The following is a 15,602-nucleotide window of genomic DNA, read 5'->3' as shown; positions in this document are numbered from 1 at the left end:
TCACAATTGCACCAAGAAGCATAAAATACCTAGGAATAAATCTAACCAAAGATGTAAAAGATCTGTATGCTGAAAACTATAGAAAGCTTATGAAGGTAATTGAAGAAGATATAAAGAAATGGAAAGACATTCCCTGCTCATGGATTGGAAGAATAAATATTGTCAAAATGTCAATACTACCCAAAGCTATCTACACATTCAATGCAATCCCAATCAAAATTGCACCAGCATTCTTCTCGAGACTAGAACAAGCAATCCTAAAATTCATATGGAACCACAAAAGGCCCCGAATAGCCAAAGTAATTTTGAAGAAGAAGACCAAAGCAGGAGGCATCACAATCCCAGACTTTAGCCTCTACTACAAAGCTGTCATCATCAAGACAGCATGGTATTGGCATAAAAACAGACACATAGACCAATGGAATAGAATAGAAACCCCAGAACTAGACCCACAAACGTATGGCCAACTCATCTTTGACAAAGCAGGAAAGAACATCCAATGGAAAAAAGACAGTCTCTTTAACAAATGGTGCTGGGAGAACTGGACAGCAACATGCAGAAGGTTGAAACTAGACCACTTTCTCACACCATTCACAAAAATAAACTCAAAATGGATAAAGGACCTGAATGTGAGACAGGAAACCATCAAAACCTTAGAGGAGAAAGCAGGAAAAGACCTCTCTGACCTCAGCCGTAGCAATCTCTTACTCGGCACATCCCCAAAGGCAAGGGAATTAAAAGCAAAAGTGAATTACTGGGACCTTATGAAGATAAAAAGCTTCTGCACAGCAAAGGAAACAACCAACAAAACTAAAAGGCAACCAACGGAATGGGAAAAGATATTTGCAAATGACACATCGGACAAAGGGCTAGTATCCAAAATCTATAAAGAGCTCATCAAACTCCATACCCGAAAAACAAATAACCCAGTGAAGAAATGGGCAGAAAACATGAATAGACACTTCTCTAAAGAAGACATCCGGATGGCCAACAGGCACATGAAAAGATGTTCAACGTCGCTCCTTATCAGGGAAATACAAATCAAAACCACACTCAGATACCACCTCACGCCAGTCAGAGTGGCCAAAATGAAGAAATCAGGAGACTATAGATGCTGGAGAGGATGTGGAGAAACAGGAACCCTCTTGCACTGTTGGTGGGAATGCAAATTGGTGCAGCCGCTCTGGAAAGCAGTGTGGAGGTTCCTCAGAAAATTAAAAATAGACCTACCCTATGACCCAGCAATAGCACTGCTAGGAATTTATCCAAGGGATACAGGAGTACTGATGCATAGGGGCACCTGTACCCCAATGTTTATAGCGGCACTCTCAACAATAGCCAAATTATGGAAAGAGCCTAAATGTCCATCAACTGATGAATGGATAAAGAAATTGTGGTTTATATACACAATGGAATACTACGTGGCAATGAGAAAAAATGAAATATGGCCTTTTGTAGCAACATGGATGGAACTGGAGAGTGTGATGCTAAGTGAAATAAGCCATACAGAGAAAGACAGATACCATATGGTTTCACTCTTATGTGGATCCTGAGAAACATAACAGAAACCCATGGGGGAGGGGAAGGAAAAAAAAAAAAAAAAAAAGAGGTTAGAGTGGGAGAGAGCCAAAGCATTAGAGACTGTTAAAAGCTGAGAACAAACTGAGGGTTGATGGGGGGTGGGAGGGAGGGCAGGGTGGGTGATGGGTATTGAGGAGGGCACCTTTTGGGATGAGCACTGGGTGTTGTATGGAAACCAATTTGACAGTAAATTTCATATATTAAAAAAAAAAAAAAAATGAAAAAAAAAAAATAAATGTTAAACCAACTTATATTACTGGGATAAATTCCACATCATTATGGCATATTGCCCTTTTTTATATACTGCTGGATGCAGTCTGCTAATATTTTGTTAATGATTTCTGCATCTATGATTATGTCGGATATTAGTTTATAGTATTCTTTTCTTTATTGTCTCTGACAAGAGTTGGTATCAGGGTAAACCTGGCCTCACACAATGAGTAGATAAGTAAGTATTCCCACCTCCAAAATTTTTGGCAAGAGTTTATAACCTATCAAGGTGAATAAATTGAAAAAAAAATGAATTCTACAATTTCTCAGGGTAATGTTCTATAACTGTCAACTAGGTTACACTGTTTGATACACATAGTTGTCTTCTACATAATTCTTACAATTTCAACCTTTTACATAGAGATTTTAGACCATTGATGTTTACCACAATTATTTACATAATTAGGTTTAAATCTACAGGTATTTGTACAGCCATGTTCACAGCAGCATTACTCAATAGCCCAAAGGTGGAAATAATCCAGAGATCCATTGATGGATGAACAAATGAACAAAATCTGGTATATGGAGAAAATGGAATGTTATTCAGCTTGAGAAAGGAATGAAATTCTGATAGATGCTAAAGCATAAATAAACCTTGAAGACATTATACTAAGTGAAATAAGCCAGACTCAAAACAACAAATACTGTATGATTCCATTTATATGAGATACCTAGAGTAGTCAAATTCATAGACACAGAAAGTAGAATGGTGGTTGTCAGGCATGGTGGAGGGGGGAGGAGGGAATGGGAACTTACTGTGCCATTGGTAAAGACCTTCAGTTTAGGAAGATGAAAAGTTCTGGAGATGGTGTTGACAATGACAACAGTGTAAATGTGCCTAAAGCCACTGAGCTACGTGCTTAAAAATGGCAAAAATGGAACTTTTTATGTCATGTATCTTTTATCACAATAAAAAAGCGAGAGATAATAAAAAAAAATCAATGTAATCAACTACATTAATAAAATGAAGAATAATGATAAAATTCAAGCCAATAAATGCAGAAAAAAAGAGAAAATCCAACATCATTCATAATAAAAACTTCCAGCAATCTAGGAAGAAAAGAGAGTTTTCTTGATCTGATGGAAAGCATCTACATAAAAATTTCTGGCTAACATTAAATTTAATAGCGAGAAACGGAATGCTTTCCCTCTAAGATTAAGAAAAAGGCAAGACTTCACTTTCACTATTTTTTTACTTACGTTTTGAAATGTTTATTTATTTATTTGGAGACAGAGAAATAGAGAGCAAGCAGGGGAGGGACAGAGAGAGCGTGAGAGAGAATCCCAAGCAGGCTCTACACTGTCAGCACAGAGCCAGATGTGGGGCTCAAACTCATGAATCATGAGATCATGACTTGAGCTGACACCAAGAGTTGGATGCTTAACTGAATGAACCACCCAGGTGTTCCCACTTTCAGTATTTCTAATCATCAATGTCATGGAGGTCCTTGTCAGGAAAGGAAGGCAAGAAAAAAAATACATTAGAATAGAGTAAATAGAAAGAATACAAATTGTTTATGTAGACGATCCCCCAAATATAAACTAAAATAAACGAGTCTAGCAAAGTTGGGTAAAGTACATACATAGTTGATATACAAAAATCAATTGTATTTCTATGTATTATCAATGAATAATGTGAAGTTGAAATAAAAAACAATTAGCAATAGCCCCTAAAAATTAACATTTAGGAACAGCTGCTATAATGTGTGTAGCTTTCATCTGTGTCTGATGGCAGTGTCTGTCTGTGCTTTGTATCCAGATCTTGCTATTCCCATAAACACATAGCCAAAGAGTAAGCTGGAATCCTAGTACAATATCATTTTATTTGAATTGAGTTGATTTCCTGTGTGCTTTAATGAATAAATGCTAAGCTTTCTAGTATTAAAAAAGGAGCACTTAGGTTTTATTTTAATAAAATATGTGCAAGATCTATAAGCTAAAAACTTCAGATGAAACAATGAAGGAAGACCTAAGGAGAGAATATGCTGTGTTCATAGAAGGCTCAATCCTCTCCAAACTGATCTATAAATTCAATGCATTCCCAGTCAAAATTCTGGAAGGATTTTTGGGTAACAATTGATAAGTTGATACTAAAAGTCATATATACTCACAAAAGGGTCCAAAGTATCCAAAACAATGTATCCAAAACAATTTTGAAAAAGAGGTTGGAGAATTCAACTTACCTATTTCAAGACTTACTACAAAGTCTCAGTAATCAAGTCAGTGTGGCATTGAGAAACGGACAGACACAGATCCATGGACAGAATAGAGAAGACAGAAATAGACCACACCTATATAGAAACCTATTTTTGACATAGGTGCAAAAACAGTGAGAAAAGGATGGTCATTTCAAAAATAGTTCTGGGAGAGTAATCAAAATCATAAAGTCAGAGTATAATGATGGTTTCCAGGGGCTGGGTAAGGTTAAGGAAGAATGGGAGAATTATTGTTTAATGGTATAGAGTTGGTTTTATGAGATGAAAAGAGATATGAAGATAGATGTTAGTAGTGGCTACACAATAAGGTCAATGTATTTAATATCATTGAACTGTACACTTAAAAATGGGTAAGATGGTATATTTTATGCCATGTGCATTTTAACCCGATAAAAAATAATACTGGAAAAAAGTGGATATCCATATAAATGAAATTGTATTTATACCATTCACAAAAAATAGATTCAAAATGATCACTGATGTAGATATAAAGCCCCAAACCATAAAATTTTAAGAGAAACCACAGGAGAAAATATTCATGACCTTGGGTTAAGCAAAATTTTCTTGTAACACCAAAATGATGATACATAAAAGAAAAAAAAATAATGAATTGGACTTCATTACAATTATGAATGTGTGCTCTCTAAGGGGCACTGTCAAAAGAATTGAAAAACAAGTCACAGACTGGGAAAAAATATTTGCAAATCACATATATGCGGAATTGTATTGAGCATATGTAAGGAACCCTCCAAGGTAAACAATTAGAAAAAAAACCCAACCAAATAAAAAATTTGTCGGCAAAAAGATATGAACATACGCTATAGCAAAGAAGATATACAGATGGCAAATATCATGAAAGATGATCAGCATGACCAGTCACTAGAGAAATAAAAATTAAAACCACAGTGAGACACTACAACACGAATCTAGTAACACTGACAACACTAAAGGCTAGGGAAGATGAGGAACCTCTGTAGCTTTCCATGTAGTATTAATGGGAAAGCTAAATGGTATAGACGTTAAAAACCAGTTTAGCAGTTTAAGTTGAATTTATTCTTACCACATGACTTAGAAATGCCACCTCAAGGTAGTTACCTGAATGAAATGAAAATTCATGTTCAAATATTTATACCTAAATAGGAATATTAATTTATATAGTGGTTCCACTTATAATTGCTATAAAGTGTAAACAACCCAAATGTCCTGCAGCTGGTGAATGGGTAAGTTGGTATATCAATATGATAAAATTCTACTCAGCAATAATAAGGAATAAACTGCTGATTCATGCAAATATATAAATGGATTTCAAATGCATTAAGCGAATTGAAAGAAAGCAGCCTTCTGCTTCTAGCCAAGATGGAGCAAGAGAAACAAATTACATGAAACAACAATTTTCAAAACAGTGGACATCAAGTAATGAAATACAGTGATCTCTTCAGAATGTTAAAAAACAAACAAACAAACAAACAAAGGTTACCCTTACAATTGCCTCACTTACTCCTTTGAGAGTTTCCAGGCTGTTGCATGGGGAGGGGATCCTGCTAAAATCCACAATACTACTTATGTTATGGAAATGGAAATGGAGTCTAGGGAGACCAAAGTGACTAAAATTCACAGGATAGACTATCAGACAGGAGACAGCTTCAAAGAAAGCAAACTCTGGAGATTGGTAGGGGGGCTGCTATCAATTATTCAGCAGAGCACTAATGAGTTCAGGTGAGTGAGAAACTTCTAAGACCAGGAAAAGAACCACCTGAAAAGATCAGAAGAAACAGTATTCATATTTTACACAGGAGCAAGAGTAATGTTAATTTCCAGCACCCAGAGTGGAAAACCTCATGATTGACAGGGCAGAGGAGAGTGCTCAGCAACAACTTCCATCAACAATACAGAATTATAGTTCTAGATTAAATTCTGTTCCAGTCCTACCTAACAAATCTTGAAAGATTATCCCTGAAAGGATCAAACTGTTTCCAAGTAACTTAACTGTGTCTCAGAACAAAGCTCAATAATATAGATAGGAATATAAAAATATCTAGTATTCAACTAGGCAAAAATTTAAAATGCCTGACATCCAATCAGAAATTGCAAAGCAAACAAAGAAGCAGAAAAATACTTCCCATAATGAAGAGAAAAAAAAAAAACCAACTAACCAACTAAAAACAGACACAGATGGTAGAATTAGCAGACAAGAACATTAAAACAGTTATAACTGTACTCCATATGTTCAAAAAGAGAGAGGACAGATTGAAGAGGTTAAGTAGAAACATGGAGGATATAAAACAGACCCTTATCAAACTTGTTCAGACGAAAACTACAATGCCTGAAACGAGGAATACTCTGGATGGATTGGTAGGAATTTGACACTGTAAAAGAAAAGATCAGTGAACTTGAAGATACAATAAGAGAAACCATACAAAATAAAACTCAAAGAGTAAAAGCCTCCGCAAATGAACAGAGCATTTGTGAACTGTGAGACAACTTCAAATAGCCTAATATTGTAAGTGGAGTTCCCAAAAGGAAGGATGGAAAGAGACTCAAAGAAAAGTATTTGAAGAAATAATTGCCGAAATTTTTCTAAATTTAAAGGAAACTATAAATCCATAAGGCTAAGAAGCTCATGAAACTTCAAGCACAAAAGAGACTATATGATGGCACATCATAATCAAATGGCTGAAAACCAGTTTAAAAAAGAGTAACTTGGAAACAACCAGAAGAAAAAAAATAGATGTTACATACAAAGGGATAAAGAAAAGCAGGACAACAGATTTCTTGACAAAAAAAGCATGTAAAGTAGCTTTACACTACTGAAAAGAAAAAAAAAAAACCCTATCAACCTAGAACATTAGAACCAGAGAAATATCTTTTTTTTTAATATTTTATTTTTTAAGTAATCTCTACACCCAACATGGGGCTCGAACTCACGACCCCAAGATCAAGAGTCACATACTCCACCAACTGAGTCAGCCAGGTGCCCCACCAGAGAAATACCTTTAAAAATATATTTCAGACATATGAAAGCTGAGAGAATTTAATGCCAGTAGACTTACATATAAAGAAATGTTAAAGGAAGGCATAGATACTAAAGGAAAATGATTGCAGATAGAAATCGGGACCTACAAAAAAGGAATAAAGAACATTAGAAATGGTAAAAATATGAATTAAATATGTCATATTTTTCTTATTGATTAAATGTATCTAAATGCTAGTTCACTATTTAAATAAAAATAATGATGTAGTGTGCAGTTTCTAACATGTAGAACTAAAATATATGACAAAAACAGAAATCTTAGAAGGGAGAAATGGCAGTACACCTTTGTAAGGTTCTTATACTCTATATGAAGTGCAAACATCATATAAAGATAGATATGGTCAAGATATGGTCTACAAAACCAAAAGCAGACATGCAAGTAACAAAACAGAGATACAGTTGATAACCCACAGTAGGAAATAAAATTCAGTCATAAACATACTCAATACTAATATATTATTTTGCTGTTTAGTTTCAGGGCTGCAAGAGCAAAGTAAAGTGCCAAAGATCCAGTGGCAATTAAACAATAGGAATTTATTTTTATTTTTTCACAATTCTGGAAGGTAGAAGTCTAAGATCAAGGTGTTAGCAAGGTCAGTTTCTTCTGAGGTTTCTCCCCTCAGCTTACAGATGGCTGTTATTTTCCCTGTGTCTTCACATGTTATTCCCTCTGTATATATATATGTGTCCTAATCCCCTCTTCTTATAAGGATGCCAGTCATATTGGATTAAGACCCATCCTAATAGCCTTACTTTAACTTAACTACCTCTTTGAAGACCCTATCTCCAAATGCAGTCTTCAAATACAGTCTGAGGTGCTGGGGTTAAGGCTTCAACATAGAATTTGGAGGGACACAATTCAGCCATAACAACTAGGAATGACAGATGTGACATCACTATAGATTGTAAAGATATTAAAAGGATGATAAGGACATATTATGGTCAGTTTTATGCAAAACATTTGGAAACTTAGATGAAATGGACAGACCCTTTAAAAGAAACAAGCTACCAAAGGTCATTCAAGAAGATACAGACACCCTGACTATCCTGAATATAATAAATTTAATTTGTAGTTGAAAAGTCCAGGCCCCGATGGCTTCAATAGCAAAGTCTATCAAATATTTTTAAAAATAATTTTAACTCGGGGCACCTGGGTGGCTTAGTCACTTAAGGGTCTGACTTTGGCTCAGGTCATGATCTCACAGTTCATGGGTCTGAGTCCTGCATCAGGCCCTGTGCTGACAGCTCAGAGACTGAAGCCTGCTTCAGATTCTGTATCTCTCTCTTTCTTCCCCTCCCCCACTTACATGTGCACTCTCTCTCTCTCTCAAAAATAAACCTTAAAAATTTTTTAAAATAATTTTAACTTTACATAAAGTTTTGCAGGATATTGAAGAAGGAATATATCCAAACTAATTTCATGAGACCAGCATTATCCTGACACCAAAACCAAGCAATGATGTTACAAGAAAAAAAAAATTACTAACCAATATCCCTCAAGAACCCTGATATGAAAACATTAAACAGAAGTTTAGATAAACCAATCAACAATGTATAAAAAGAATACTATATCAGGAACAAGGCAAGAATGTCCATTCTCATTCCTTCTAATCAACAGTATACTGGAAATCCTAGTCAGTGCAAGCAGATAAGATTTAAAAAATGAAAGGCATCCAGGTTGGAAAGAAAGAAAAAATGTCTTTAATCATAGACAACATGATCTTCTAGGTATAAAATCTGATTAAATTGACAAAAAAGCTATTATAACTAATAACTGAGCTTAGCAAAGTCATAGAATACAAGATCAATATACAAATACCAATTGCATATTTATATAATAATAATGATGAACAATCAAACATTGACATTAAAAAATTATCATTTAGAAATTAAAGAAGGCCCAAATTAAATAAAGAGAAATATAATGTCCAGGGGTCAGAAGTTCTTTGCAAAGTGATCTATAGGTTCATCACAATCCCAACCAACATCCTAGGAGGAATTTTTGCAAAAATTACCAAGATCATTTTAAAATGCATTTGAAAATGCAAAGGACATAGGATAGCCAAAACATCTTCAAAAAAAGAATAATTAGGTTGTAAGACTAACATTACCTGATATCAAGAACTATAAAGCTACAGTTATCAAGGAAATAAGGCCCTCTGTCAAACAGCCAGTAAAGATGAAGCCAGGCAATACCCATTTGAGTGAGTGTGGAAGTAGATCCTCTAGAGCCTGACAATAACCATGTGAATGAGATTCCAAGTGGATGATTCCTGAGAGGAGCCTTGAGATGACTGCAGCCCAGGCCAACACACTGAGTGCAGCCTTGTGAGACACATTGAGCCAGAAGATCCATGTAAGCCATGCCTAGAATCCTGATCCACAGAAACTGTGAGATAATAAATGCTTGTTATTTTAGATCTTTGACTTTTGGGGTAATTTGTTATGCAGCAGTGGATCACTAATACATATAGCTATCCTATCACCTGATGAAGACCACCAAGAACTGTCAGTAATTCCCAGCCAAACAATTTGGCTCAACAGTAGGTCCAGATGCTGGGCTGGGGCATAAGTTGATTAGAAACACTTCTAGAGTCATATAATCATAGAACACCAGACACATATAGAGCCTTTTATTTTTTTATTTTATTTTATTATTTAAAAAAAAAATTTTTTTTTAACGTTTATTTATTTTTGAGACAGAGAGAGACAGAGCATGAACAGGGGAGGGGCAGAGACAGAGGGAGACACAGAATCTGAAACAGGCTCCAGGCTCTGAGCTGTCAGCACAGAGCCTGACGCAGGGCTCGAACTCACGGACTGTGAGATCATGACCTGAGCTGAAGTCGGACGCTTAACCGACCAAGCCACCCAGGCGCCCCACATATAGAGCCTTTTAATTTTACAGATGAAAAACACAGAGGTAATATGATTTGCCCCAAATGATTAAGGACCTAGGTCTTCTGATGCTGGGATGAGGATATTATGTCCTGGCCATTATTTTATGAAGCTCACTTTGAAAATGTTTGGTGGGGAATTCCTGTAACCTAAGAAAGCATGCTAAACAATTATTAATAATACTAAAGCAATACAAGTGCATATCATATACCGAGATGTTCATTATTAATTGTGTTAATTAGACAGGTTTAGTCTAATGTATCTAAAAAGTAATTTTTACCTAACCTTATTATGAGGTTTTATTCTTATATTTTAAGAAATATGTCTGATAAGTAAAGTTTAACTTTCTACCAGAAAGAAATGCTGGATCAGGGCCTTTCTGTCTCTTCCCACTACTTGGCATGTATTTTAGGGTCCTCATCAATGTTTATTACTGTCAATATCAAACAAGCTTAAAGCTACCAAAAACAACCACACACACACACACAAAAGAAACAAAACTAGAAGCTAAAATGTCATCTGAATTATGGGGATAGAGATTTTGAGAGGCTCTATGTAAGAACTATCCATTAAGCCATGGATGAAACTCAAAAGCTTCCCTGAGACTGTAAGACTGTTGGACAGCTAGCACTATACTATCTCCCATAACTAAAACTTTGTCTAAGTGCTCCATACGTTTGGAACTAATTGCTCTGGCGTGCTGTCGTGTGTGTTTCTTTTCAAAATGGACTATTTATAGCAAGTCAGCAGAACTCCCCAATATCTCTTCCTTATGTACTTTCAATTTAAAATTCATTCATTCAACAGATATTGATTGAGCTTGCACTTATTTTATGTTAAGTGTTGAGCAAGGCCCTAAGACTACAATGATGAACACAGTAAGAACTGTAACCTAAAGTGTCTTTTAGTCTGGGGAGAGGAGGTAGATAAGGTAACATGGAAAAATCTACAGTGGTTTAAGTTTAATGTTTGGGAAGCCATAAAGTGAGATGGGGGGGAAAAAAAAGAGCATGCCACATAGCACTAGGAGGTGAGAGGTGGGGTCAGAAAGGAGTTCCAAAGGAGTCAATGTGTGCTCTAAAACTCAGAGTAAGTAAGAATTAGCCAGGTTATTAATGAGGTAGGCAATATAATATGCAATAGTATGCATAGTATGCAATGAGGTAGGCAATATAGTATGGAGAGTAAAGATTTAGGGACAGATATTTTGTTTTAAAATCTTGGTTGCAGCTGCTGTTTGTACTTAGGAAGTTATTTAACCATTCTGTGCTTCATCTGGAGGAATCAAAAGGGAATTTACACAAATTCTCACCATCACATCTATGTGCCTATCTGTATCTATGGCTGTATACTCTACTTTCTTGCTATTACAACTGATGAACTTTCCATGCTCTAGTCAAAGGCCAATTCTTTCACATATGTACTAGACTCCATCTCACCTCAAGGTCACTCTCTCTTGCATTATTAATGCTTCCTTTTTGGTCGGTTCTTCCCCATCATTATTTAAAAATCTGGTTACTTCTCTGAATAGCCAAAACAATCCCGAAAAAGAAACCTAAGGCTGGAGGCATCATAATGCTGGACTTCAAGATGTATTACAAAGCTGTAATCATCAAGCCAGTATGGTACTGGCACAAGAACAGACACTCAGATCAATGGAACAGAATACAGAACCCAGAAATGGACTCACAAACGTATGGCCAACTAACCTTTGACAAAGGAGGAAAGAATATCCAATGAAAAAAGACAGTCTCTTCAGCAAATGGTGTTGGGAAAACTGGACAGCAACATGCAGAAGAACGAACCTGGACCGCTTTCTTATACCATACACAAAAATAAACTCAAAATGGATGACAGACCTAAATGTAAGACAGGAAGCCATCAAAATCCTAGAGGAGAGGGATGCCTGGGTGGCTTAGTCAGTTCAGTGTCTGACTTCAGCTCAGGTCATGATCTCATGGTTTGTGAGTTCAAGCCCCACATCAGGCTCTGTACTGACAACTCAGAGCCTGCAGCCTGATTCAGATTCTGTGTCTCCTTCTCTCTCAGCCCCTTCCCAGCTCACATATTCTCTCTCTCTCTCTCAAAAATAAACATAAAAACAAAATCCTAGAGGAGAAAACGGGTACCAAACTCTTTGACCTCCACCACAGCAACTTCTTACTTGACATGTGTCCAGAGTCAAGGGAAACCAAAGCAAAAATGAACTATTGGGACTTCATCAAGATAAAAAGATTCTGCACCATGAAGGAAACAATCAGCAAAACTAAAAGGTAGTGCTTAAGGAATGAGAGAAGATATCTGCAAATGACCTTATCTGATAAAGGGTTAGTATCCAAAATCTATAAAGAACTTAACCAAACTCAAATAATCCAGTGAAGAAATGGGCAAAATACATGATCAGACACTTTTTGAAAGAAGACATTCAGATGGCTCACAGACACATGAAAAGATGCTCAACATCACTTATCATCAGGGAAATACAAATTAAAACCACAATGAGATACCACCTCACGCCTGTCAGAATGGCTAAAATTAACAATTCAGGCAACAACAGATGTTGGCAAGGATGCGGAGAAAGAGGAACCCTTTTGCACCACTGGTGGGAATGCAAACTGGTGCAACCACTCTGGAAAACAGTATGGAACTTCCTCAAAAAATTAAAAATAGAACTACCCTCCGCCCCAGCAACTGCACTACTAGGTGTTTATCCAAAGGATAAAGGAGTGCTGTTTCAAAGGGACACATGCACTCCAATCTTTATAGTAGTGCTATCAACAACAGCCCAAAGTATAGACAGAGCCCAAATGTTCATCGACTGATGAATGAATAAAGAAGATGTGGTACACACACACACACACACACACACACACACACACACACACACACGAGTATTACTTGGCAGTCAAAAAGAATGAAACCTTGCCATTTGCAACAATGTTGATGGAACTAGAGATTATTATGCTAAGCGAAATAAGTCCATCAGAGAAAGACAAATATCATATGATTTCACTCATATGTGGAATTTAAGAAACAAAACAGATAAACATAAGGGAAGGGAAGCAAAAATAATATAAAGACAGACACGGAGAAAAACCATAAGAGACTGTTAAATACAGAGAACCAACTGAGGGTTACTGGCAGAGTATTGGGTGACTGGGTGGGGAGGGGGGCTAAAAGGGTGAGGAGCATTAAGGAGGACACCTGTTGGGATGAGCACTAGGTGTTATATGTAAGTGATGAATCACTAAATTCTATTCTTAGAAAAAAATAATTTGGTTACTTCTCCTATCTTTATAACACAACAAAACATAGGGACATCTGGGTGGCTCAGGCAGTTAAGCATCTGACCTAGGCTCAGGTCATGATCTCACAATACCTGAGTGGAAGCCCCACATTGGGCTCTCTGCTGTCAGCGTGGAGTCCATTTTGGATACTCTGTCCCCTCTCTCTCTCTCTGTCCCTCCCCCACTTGCATTGGCTCTCTCTCTCTCAAAAAGAAATAAACATCAAAAAATTTTTAAACAATAAAACATAAAATTGCTCTCTTTACTTTCCTACCCAGGGTCTGCCTCAAAACTCATTCCCTTTTACACACAAATTCCTCATAAGCATTGTCTATACTCATTCCCTCCAAATATTCTTTTGCTATCCTTTCTTTATCAGGCTTTTGTTCCTAACACCCTACACACTATTTTTTGGCAGGATCATGGAGTCCTTTGTTCCTAAAGCAAAGAGTTAATTCTCAAGCTTCATTTAATGGTTGAACCATTAAATGGTTGAACCATCCTCCTTGAAAATTAGCTTCCAGCACATGAAACTTTTCTCCTCCTCCTCCTCCTCCTCCTCCTCCTCCTCCTCCTCCTCCTCCTCCTCCTCCTTTTTCTTCTTCTTCTTTCTCCTTTTCTGGATGCTTCTTTCTTGTCTTCACTGTCTCTAAACCCTGGAGCAGTTGACAGGACAGTCTCTGAACTTCTCATCTTCTCTTTACACTTATTCTCTTTGTGAACTCATCCAGTCTCCCAACGCTAAACACCATTTATTAGCTGTCAACTCCCAAATTTAATCTCTAGCCCAGAATTTTCCACTAAATTCTTGGCTTATATACAACTTACTATCTCTCCTTCGATGTCTAATAGATATCTCAAACTTAACATTTCCAAAATTGATCTCATTCCCCCCGCCCCAACTTGCTCCTCCCACAGGATTGCCCTCAGAGTCAACAGCATAGAAAAACAGTCCATTTTTCCAGGTGAGGCCAAGAGCTTAAAAGGCATCACTGACTGCTCTCCTTTCTCTTACATTCCATATCCAATCTATCAGCAAATCCCACTGGGTCTGCTTTTACAAGACCCAGAATGCGACTACTTCTTCCCACTCCCACCCCTACTCTGGTTCAAGTCACAGTTACTCCTTGCATAAATTATTAGGAGCCTCCTGTCTCCATGTTTTGCCTGTGCCCTCTTAAGTCTCTGCAGTGCAGCAGCCAGAGTGATGCTGTTAAATATAACAAAGCATATGACTACTCTTTTCAAAACCTTCCATGGCATTCAATCTCACTCAGAGTAAAAGCCAGGGTCCTTAAATTATCTATAAGGTCCTACAAGACTGGGTATACTCTTACTTTTCTAACTTCATATATTAATTTCCCTCTGGTTCTGTTCCAATCACACTGGCTTCCTTGCTGTTCATTAAACATCTGAGCATGCTCCTGCCTCAGGGCTTTTGCACTCACTCTCCAGGAATGCTCCTCTACTACTTATCTGCATAACCAGCTCCTTCTTCTGCCTTTATTCCAAGTCATTTCCTCAGTAATGCCTTTTCATTACAGTATTTAAAACTGTAAAACTCTCCCCAACACTCCCTATTTCCTCTCTCCTGTTTTATTTTCTGTGGCCATTAACATACTATGTAGTTATTTGTCTGGTTTATTGTCTTTCTCCCACCTACTCTCCCAGTCCAGAAAGTAAACTCTATGAATGCAGAGGTCCACCACAGATATTTACTAAAAGAATGAATGAATGAAGAGTGCATCCATCTAATACGTATCCCCCATACATTTTGGGGACCTCTACTCTACTAATAATTGACAAATATTCATCTGGATCTGAAAATACTTTAGATTCATTTGGTGTTGACACTATTTACTTTAAAAGTTTTCTTTCTCTTTCCTTTCTTTTTTTTAATATAGGGTGTTGTGTATCTTATTTTACTTTACTTTTTCATGGTATGGAATTATTTTTTACATTTAATTGATATGTACCACTATAAGAATAATTTTAGTTTCAGTGTTTGGTTGATACATTTATGTTAAGGGTAAGACTCACAGGATACTTATGGTGAATTACTGGATCAGGACAAAGCCATAAAAAGCATTAGAACTGGGATTCCTAGGTGACTGAGTCAGTTAAGCATCCAACTTCGGCTCAGGTTATGATCTCATGGTTTATGGGTTCGAGCCCTGTGTTGGGCTCTGTGCTGACAGCTTGGAGCCTGGAGCCTGCTTTGGATTCTCTTTCTGCTCCTCCCCAGCTTGTGCTCTGTCTCTGTCTCTCTCTCTCTCAAAAATAAAAATAAACATTAAAAAAATCATTAGAACTTCATTT

General features: G+C 36.8%; 1 protein-coding gene and 1 non-coding gene across 2 annotated transcripts in view; one reads left to right on the top strand and one right to left on the bottom strand.

Moving 5' to 3' along the window:
* The window catches only part of NDUFAF2 (NADH:ubiquinone oxidoreductase complex assembly factor 2), a 175,383-nt gene that overhangs the window by 59,295 nt on the left and 100,486 nt on the right, over positions 1 to 15,602 (bottom strand). The window lies entirely within an intron of this gene.
* LOC122202963 lies at positions 3,548 to 3,682 on the top strand. The gene has a single exon (XR_006194991.1). It is a non-coding gene; the product is annotated as a small nucleolar RNA SNORA23 (small nucleolar RNA).

This window comes from Panthera leo, chromosome A1, assembly GCF_018350215.1.
Source record: "Panthera leo isolate Ple1 chromosome A1, P.leo_Ple1_pat1.1, whole genome shotgun sequence".
Lineage (NCBI taxonomy): Eukaryota > Metazoa > Chordata > Mammalia > Carnivora > Felidae > Panthera > Panthera leo.
Note: the sequence above shows the minus strand (reverse complement) of the source record. Positions and strands in the feature narration are given on the sequence as shown.